At 58.9% G+C, this 7,512-nt stretch overlaps 1 long non-coding RNA gene across 1 annotated transcript; it reads left to right on the top strand.

Annotated features, from left to right (window-relative positions):
- Positions 1-1,986: 1,986 nt before the first annotated feature.
- LOC128313644 (uncharacterized) lies at positions 1,987-5,784 on the top strand. Its single transcript, XR_008294620.1, has 2 exons — positions 1,987-4,094; positions 4,327-5,784. It is a non-coding gene; the product is annotated as an uncharacterized LOC128313644 (long non-coding RNA).
- Positions 5,785-7,512: the final 1,728 nt, after the last annotated feature.

Genomic DNA, 7,512 nt, shown 5'->3' with positions numbered 1-7,512 from the left:
CAAGGAGGGAGTGTGGCTGGTCGAGTGGAATACCACCCGGGTGGCTTGGAGACCACGTAGGGGTCCGACTCACCCCGGGTTGCTGCAGTCATCTTGGTTTTAGCAACCACAAGTCCTGCACTGCAAGTCCACAACCCCTTGGGTCTGGGCAGACTGGGAGGGTTGGTCACGCCGGAACCCTGACCCTGTCCGGTCCCCTCTCCCCGCCCCCCTCCCCCAAACTGTCTCTCAACAACCTGGCCGCGCATCGGCATCATCTAGAGGGACTTGTAAAAAAATGCCGCTGCCCGAGTCCTACCTCGGATGGGTTCATTCAGAGTCTCCGGGATGGGGCGGGGCGCGGGTCTGGTGAAAAAGTCTCCAGAAGATTCTAATGTGCAGCTGGGGTTCGGAGCTCCTGGGTCTGTGCCGAGTTTATTTGGGGATAGATGTTTTTTCCCTTCCAGATCAGGTGGGAGCTGAGGAGGGGTGAAGGAGGAGCCCTGGCCTGGGGTTCGTCGGTCATTCATTCATTCACTGCTTGTATAGACAGCGACCATCATGAGTCAGGCCCTGTCCTGGGGCTGGAGATGCGGGCTGGGGAAGAGGGCAGTGAGGACCCATGCTCAATGTCGTGGGGACCAGGCCGTTAGCAGAGTTCACCTGGATACGTGCCAGGGAAGATGCTCTGTTGAGCCATGTGTCCAGGGAGCGGGGACCAGGGGCTGCGGCTGCCCAGATGCGGTGTTGTTTCCCTTGGGCCGACATCACAAACCGCCACAGACCAGGGGACTTAGACAACACGGAATTATTCTCTCCCAGTCTAGGCACTGGAGGCTAAAGTCAAGGGTCCCCGTGGCGGCTCTGGAGGGGACGCTGTCCCACACCTCTGTCCCAACTTCTGGGGCCTGCCGTGGATCCGTGGCGCTCCTTGGCTCGTAAACACACGACCTCCACCTCTGTGTCCACACGGCCTCCTCCGTGTCCACACGGCCTTCTCCGTGTCGCTCCGTGTCTCCACCTGCTTCTCTTCCCTCTGTGTCCTCTCTTCTTCTAAGGACACCGGTCCCTGGATTTAGGGCCCACCCACATAATCCAGGATGGTCTCCTTTTTAGACCCTTCATGACATCCACAAAAACCCTTTTCCCAAATAAGGTCACGTTCTCAGGCTCCAGGGGTTAGGACGTGGACATATCTTTTCAGGGACGACAATTCAACCTCCTCCAGGTATGGGCGGGCAGGGAAGGCCCCTGCGGACGTGTTCTGGTGGGAATCATCCTGAAGCCAATGCCAGAGCGAAGATGGCAGGGGGGGTGGGGGGGGGCGGGGATCACAGGAAATGCTGCTGGGGACAGGGGAGTGAGGCAAGGGACAGAAGGGACCAGTTTGGGGTACACTATTGAGCAGATGACCCCTGTGGGCAACTGGCGCTCAGTCCCGCCAGGGGGCCTCCAGGAACCCACCCGCCTGCCGGTAAGGATGTGGGGCATCAACACACCAGGTCCTACAAGTCACTGGTGGGGACTTACCAACCCCCACCCCGCCACTGGGCCTAGCAGCTTCCGGAGGACAGAGGACACCCCCAAGCAGATCATGGAGGCTGCAGAAATGACGTTTGAGCCACGGCCCCGGAGGATGCGACAGGGCCGTGTGACAAGCGTGCCAGAGCACGTGGAGGGAGGGCATGCCAGGCAGAGGAGACGACAAGGGCAACCCTCCCCTCCCCCCCTCCGGGGCAGGAGCAAGCTCCCTGCATTCCCAGGACGGCAAGGGTGCAGGGTGGCCGCCTGGAGCCCGACGATGGGGGAGTTTCCGGGGCCCATCGCACAGAGTCAAGAGCTGAGATTTGATCCTGGATCCTGCCGAGGGGAAGCCTTTGGAGAGTGTTAAGCGGGAGTCCAGCAGGATCTGGTTACCGTTTGACAACAGTCTTATCCAGGATTTCAGGGAGTGCAGGCAATCGCGAAACAGAGCAATTGAGCCGGGGGGGGGGGGGGGGGGGGGGGGCTGGGCTCTGTGTCATCCAGCTTCTCATCTGAAAAGGGAGGCCCCCTAGCTGGGCCTCGTCCCTTCAGAAGGGCGCATGGTGACGCTGAGGAGATCCCCCAGAAGTCCCATGGGCACAGCGGGGTGCAGGGGTCCTGACGCAGGCACCTCAGGCGGAAGTGGCCGTGCCTGGACCCATCAAGTTCAGGGGGAGGCCTTTCTCCAGGTCTCTGCTAACGGCTGAATTTTTCCCAAAGTGAATCGAGCTAAAGCTGTAAATTCTGAGTGCCATGTCCTGGAGGCAGATAGACCAACCGAGTCTGAGAAGTGAGGACGAGTCTTTGAGGCACCTTGGCCGTGTCCAACCAGCCCTGGGGGTCCGGGCTCTGGGAGGCAGGGGCTGTGGCCGACAGCTCTGTGTCCCTGCCTCGGCACTCACAGCTGACCGTGAGGAAAGCTGACTTGAATTCCGAGCCCCCAGGAGCGTGGTGTCTCCAGATGGAATCTGAGTGCGGCGTGGTTCAGTTAACGCCCCCCCATCTGGACATGCCCGGACCCCAGCTGCCTGTGGTCCCATCTTGTCCACGGCGCTCCTCCCCAACTATAGCCAAGAACCCCGAGCGCGGCTACAAGTGTCCAGGAACTGTGGATACTCATTGAGCGAGGGTTTGCTCCGTGCCCGGCATCGTGTGAAGCACTTTACCCGAGGAAGGGTGGTTACAGTTCCCACTGCAGAGTCCAGGAGACAGAAACCCGGGGAGGCGGATGCACCTTGTAGCTTGCCCCCTCGCTCCCTGCTTTGTGCTCCCGGCAGGTGCCCGTGGCGAGGCTGCCCGGGCCTCCGTATACTGCCCGTGGCGCTTAAGTGCCAAGGCGCCTGGGCCGGGGACCGATTTTGTCACCGTGCCACGTGGTGCTCCTCCGTTCCTCCCTGCCCCCAGGTTCGGGCTGAGTCAGATTCACCAGACCGGAACCCTCTGTCCTCCCCAGTTAGCCTCATCACTGATGCCCCTCCTGCACACAGATGATCTGTTTCCCCCGTGGGTTAGGATACCCTGGGTACCCACCAGGAGAGCCAGCTTTCAAAGCTGGGGGTCCTGTCTCTCCCAGGGCCCCTCAGCCCCTCTGGAAATGAGGCTGACAGGTCCAAGGGCCCTGAACACCACCACCCGCTAAGAGTCCTTGAGTGACAGGCACGTCGGGATACATACAGATTGGGGGGGGGGTACGACCCACTTCTGTCCCTGGCAGCTTCAGTCCCCACTAATGTGGCTTGTATGTCGACGAAGGAAGGCACTGAGCGGCCACTGACACACTTAGGGTCATTCTGAGCCCAGCTAGTGGGTGGCTGACGTGGGGTGACATATCCACCTTCAGTGCATTCGATGCGGGGTGGGAAGCAGAGTTCGAGAAGGTCACCTGGAATACGGTGGGCCTTCAACCCAATATGACTGGTGTCCTTATAAAAGGGAAATTTGGAGGAGCCTGGGTGGCTCAGTCTAAGTGTCTGACTTCAAATCATGGTCTCGCGGTTTGTGAGTTCGAGCCCTGCGTTGGGCTCTGTGCTGACGGCTCGGAGCCTGGAGCCCCTTTCGGATTCTGTGTCTCCCTCTCTCTCTGCCCCTCCCCAACTGGCGCTCTGTCTCTGCCTCTTTCTCAAAAATAAACAGTGCACAAATTTTTTTTTTTGGAAAGGGGGAAATTTGGACACAGACATGCACACAGAGAATGCCAGGTGAAGGTCGGTCACGGTGCCAGAAAAGTATTGGAAGTTGGGAGAGAGGGCCCGGAACGGATCCTTGCCTGGTGCCTTTGGAGAGACAGCAGGCCAGGCAACGCCTTGATCTTGGACTTCTGGCCTCCAGAACTGTGAGAAAAACATTTTTTTTCTGTCGTCTAAGCTACTCAACTTGGGGTACTTTATCATGGCGTTCCTAGGACGTGAATACACTTTCCGCGGGATATTGCCTAATAACACATGCCTGCACAGCCTTCCTTCTGGAAGCACGCTCCCGCCTTCCTCCCTGGGGACGCTGCCTGCTGCCTCCTGTTCTCACGAGTCCTTGTCACAGGGTGGGGTCCGCTCCTGGGCAATACAACCTTTCAGGAGCGATGGCAAACTTAACAGGTCAGAGAACGTGAATGAACAAACTCGTGGCTGGGTGGGGTGAGCCCCGTCTAAAGGGGGACAGTCCCTGCTCAGCTCCTGCCATGGGGGACACGGGCTCCGTGTTGCCTGAACTCGCAGTTTCTCGAGAGAAACCAGAAACGTGGATTTCCGAAACAAATGGCGACATCTGATCTTTGAATGTTGGCAGTCGACGCCCTTTCTTTTGTCCTTTTCACCTCCTTGGGTCCAGCTCCAACACGTCTGGAGATCAGATCTGGCCCCGCTTGGCAACCTCCGGTAGGGACTGCACACCCCAGCCTTGGGTGACGGGACGGGCTGCGGGCAGGACGCGGGACACGTGAGGCTCTGCTGCTGGTTGGCTGTGCACACCTGCTTCAGAAACCTTCCCGAGCCTCAGTCTCCGCATGCATAAAATGGGTACCGTCTCGCACACCTTGCTTACCTCCTGGGGTGGTCATGAAGGCGGAGGGACGCGGTTTATTTAGCAAACGGTGCGTGCCGGCAATGTTCTGACCGTGTGGCAAACCAGTCTTCTACTCCACCCCAAGAGCGCTCAGAAGGGGGTGCCGTGAAGACCCTATTTCGTTCGTACAGAGGCTAAGTGACTGCTAAATGTCCCCCAGCTGACAGGCGGGGGCAATGGGCTTTGCGTCCAGGCGAGCGGACGGCCAAGTGTGTGCCCTTAGCCGACGCGTTTGGCTGCCTCTTGGGTGGCACTGAAATTCCACACGGTTTTGTCCTCTTTGTTTTTTTCATAAAGAGGGAGGAGGGATGGGCACCCCTTGGCTTCTTCTTGGGGAGCTCTCTCAGCCAGCAGCTGCTGCCCCTGGAGGAACCGGGCGCGGGTTGTCACGGCGGCACAGGCTTCCTGACCCGTCTGGCCCGGGGCCAGTGTGCCGGGCCAAACAACCCACCGCCTTTTCTCCTCAGCAGAGGATTTCCCGTAAGCAGCGGCTCCCTGCCTGTTGGCTCACAGACCTGCCAAGACCCACAGTCAGGAGATTGCCTGGGCTCCTCCTCCACGGGGCTAGACGACATCTGGGGGCAGAGGAGGGAGGGTTGGCGCTTCCCAGCTGAGACCTGGGCTACGCTGCCCACCCCACCCCAGTGTGTGGCTGGTGCATGGGTGTAAGAAAAACCTAGATCCGGGGGCGCCTGGGTGGCTCAGTCAGCGGAGCGTCCGGCTTCGGCTCAGGTCACGATCTCACGGTTCCTGAGTTCAAGTCCCGCATCAGGCTCTGTGCTGACAGCTCGGAGCCTGGAGCCCGCCTCAGATTCTGTGTCTCCCTCTCCCCCTGCCCTTACCCCACTTGTGCTCTGTGTCGGTCTGTCTGTCTCTCTCTCTCTCTCTCAAAAATAAATAAACATTAAAAAAAATAGTTTAAGCAAGAAAGAAAAGCCTAGATCCGGACCCCACCCTCCAGGTGGGAATCCAGGCAACCATTCACCTTGATCCCAAACACCCTCAACCACACAATGAGCGGAGATCTGCAACCTGGCACAAGTCCCAGAATTGTGCCCTGTTTATTAACTTACTTTAAACCGGACACTTGTCAAACGTCCGTAGCGTGCCTGGCCCTGGGCTAGGTGGACAGAAGGAACACCTGCTCTTATGGAGATAATACCCTAATGGTGGAGGGGGGTAGATAAAGGGGGATAAAGATTGTTTGATAAAAAAACAAGACAACTAGAAATCATGGAAAGTGCCAGAAAGAGGACAAGACATGTCGAGGTCCCAGACCCTGGAGAGGAACTGAGCAATTCGGTGAGACACGAACCGGGAGTTAGGGAAGGCCTCTCTGAGACAGGCCTCATATTTTCAGTCCTAAAAAGACCTGGCAGGGAAAGCAGCAGGTGCAAAGGTCCTGAGGTAGGAAAAGAATTTGCAGTTTCTGAAAACCCTAGAGTCTGGCCAGTGTTACCAGAGCATGAAGAGTGACGGAAGGTGAGGTGGGAAAGGTCTGCAGGTCCCCTCCAAATGGGGCCTGGGGGGTATGATGGTGGAGACCATCTTCTCTAGAAGGGGGCAACTCACTGGACCTCCAGCTGCTGGGGAGATCCCAGCATGATGGTCCCCCCCCGCCCAGCACGGGACCTGGGGGAGGCACCTGCCACCTTCCTGCCACTACCGGAGGAGACCAAAGATGCATGATGGGTAACAGCCACTGCCCCCTCACCCAGCTTCTTTAAAAACATCTTTTTTAACATTTATTTATTTTGAGAGAAAGAGAGACGCAGGGTGTGAGTCGGGGAGGGGCAGAGAGAGGCAGACACAGAATCCGAAGCAGGTTCCAGGCTCTGAGCTGTCAGCACAGAGCCCGACGCGGGGCTCGAACTCCCGGACTGCCAGATCGTGACCTGAGCCGAAGTCAGACGCTTAACCGACTGTGCCCCTAGGCGCCCCTCCCAGCGTCTTGACAAGGCCCAGCCTTGCTGGGGACCCACCATCTCTGTCCCTGGTCCCAGCCCTTGAGCAACAAGAGGCTCCCTCTGTCCCCTGATTCCTCCCTGGCCTGGAGGGATGGCATGCTGCCTGGGAGGCCAGTGAGTCACAGCAGAGCTTCGTGTCCCTTTTGTCCCCTGGCCTGGAATTTCCCCTCTTGCGGGAGTGCCCCGCCGGCCTCAGCAAAGGCCTCGCCCGCCCGCCAGGCCAGGGCAGACGGGAGCAGGAAGCGAGCTTCTGGCACAGAAGGAAACTTCATAGGACTTCAGAGAAGGAGGCCTCAGCATGGAGGGACTTCGTGGAAGGGACGAGAAGTGGCAGCTGCAGGAGGGAGCGTCGGCACACGGGCCCTCCATGCCAGGCACTAGGCAGAGGTCAACCCCTTGCTCCCATGGGCGGCACCCCCTGAGACCCCACAGCCCAAGGATCTGCCAGCCTGGCCCCTGGTAGGGCTGAGGGTCTCCCAGGGGAAACTAAGGTAACTCAGTGAAATGGACCTTGAGGCCAACAACAAATCACTTTTTAGTGTATGTCCCACGCAGTATTTGGGACATGCTTATTCTAAAAACTATCAGTTGCTTCTCTCACATTCAGATCTACCTGGTGTCCAAGGTCCCTCCCTGGTGTCTGGGCAGCTGTCCCTGTGCCTCTCGCCCTCCTGCCTCCCCCAGATGCTCCGCCCACTTCACAGGGCTCCTCCCACCCCACCCCACCTGGCCTCTGTCCTTCATGCTGGCGGCAGGGGCAGTGTGCCCAGGAAGGCAGAGCACAGGGCAGCTGGAGGAAGGTGGGTCCCTCCTGTGGGCTGCTCTGGGTCGGGGGGGACCCTGTCCACCTTGTCGGGGGCAGGTGGTGCCCAGGGTGAGCCCTGGATCTCTCCCCAGACAGAGCTCAGCTGTGCCCGGGCCTCTGTGAGATAGAGAGATCATCGCTTCCTGGACCCTCCCGGGGCCCTTCACCCACTCACTCACT

This window comes from Acinonyx jubatus, chromosome E3 (assembly GCF_027475565.1).
Source record: "Acinonyx jubatus isolate Ajub_Pintada_27869175 chromosome E3, VMU_Ajub_asm_v1.0, whole genome shotgun sequence".
Classification (NCBI taxonomy): domain Eukaryota; kingdom Metazoa; phylum Chordata; class Mammalia; order Carnivora; family Felidae; genus Acinonyx; species Acinonyx jubatus.
This window is presented reverse-complemented; position numbering and strand designations above follow the sequence as displayed.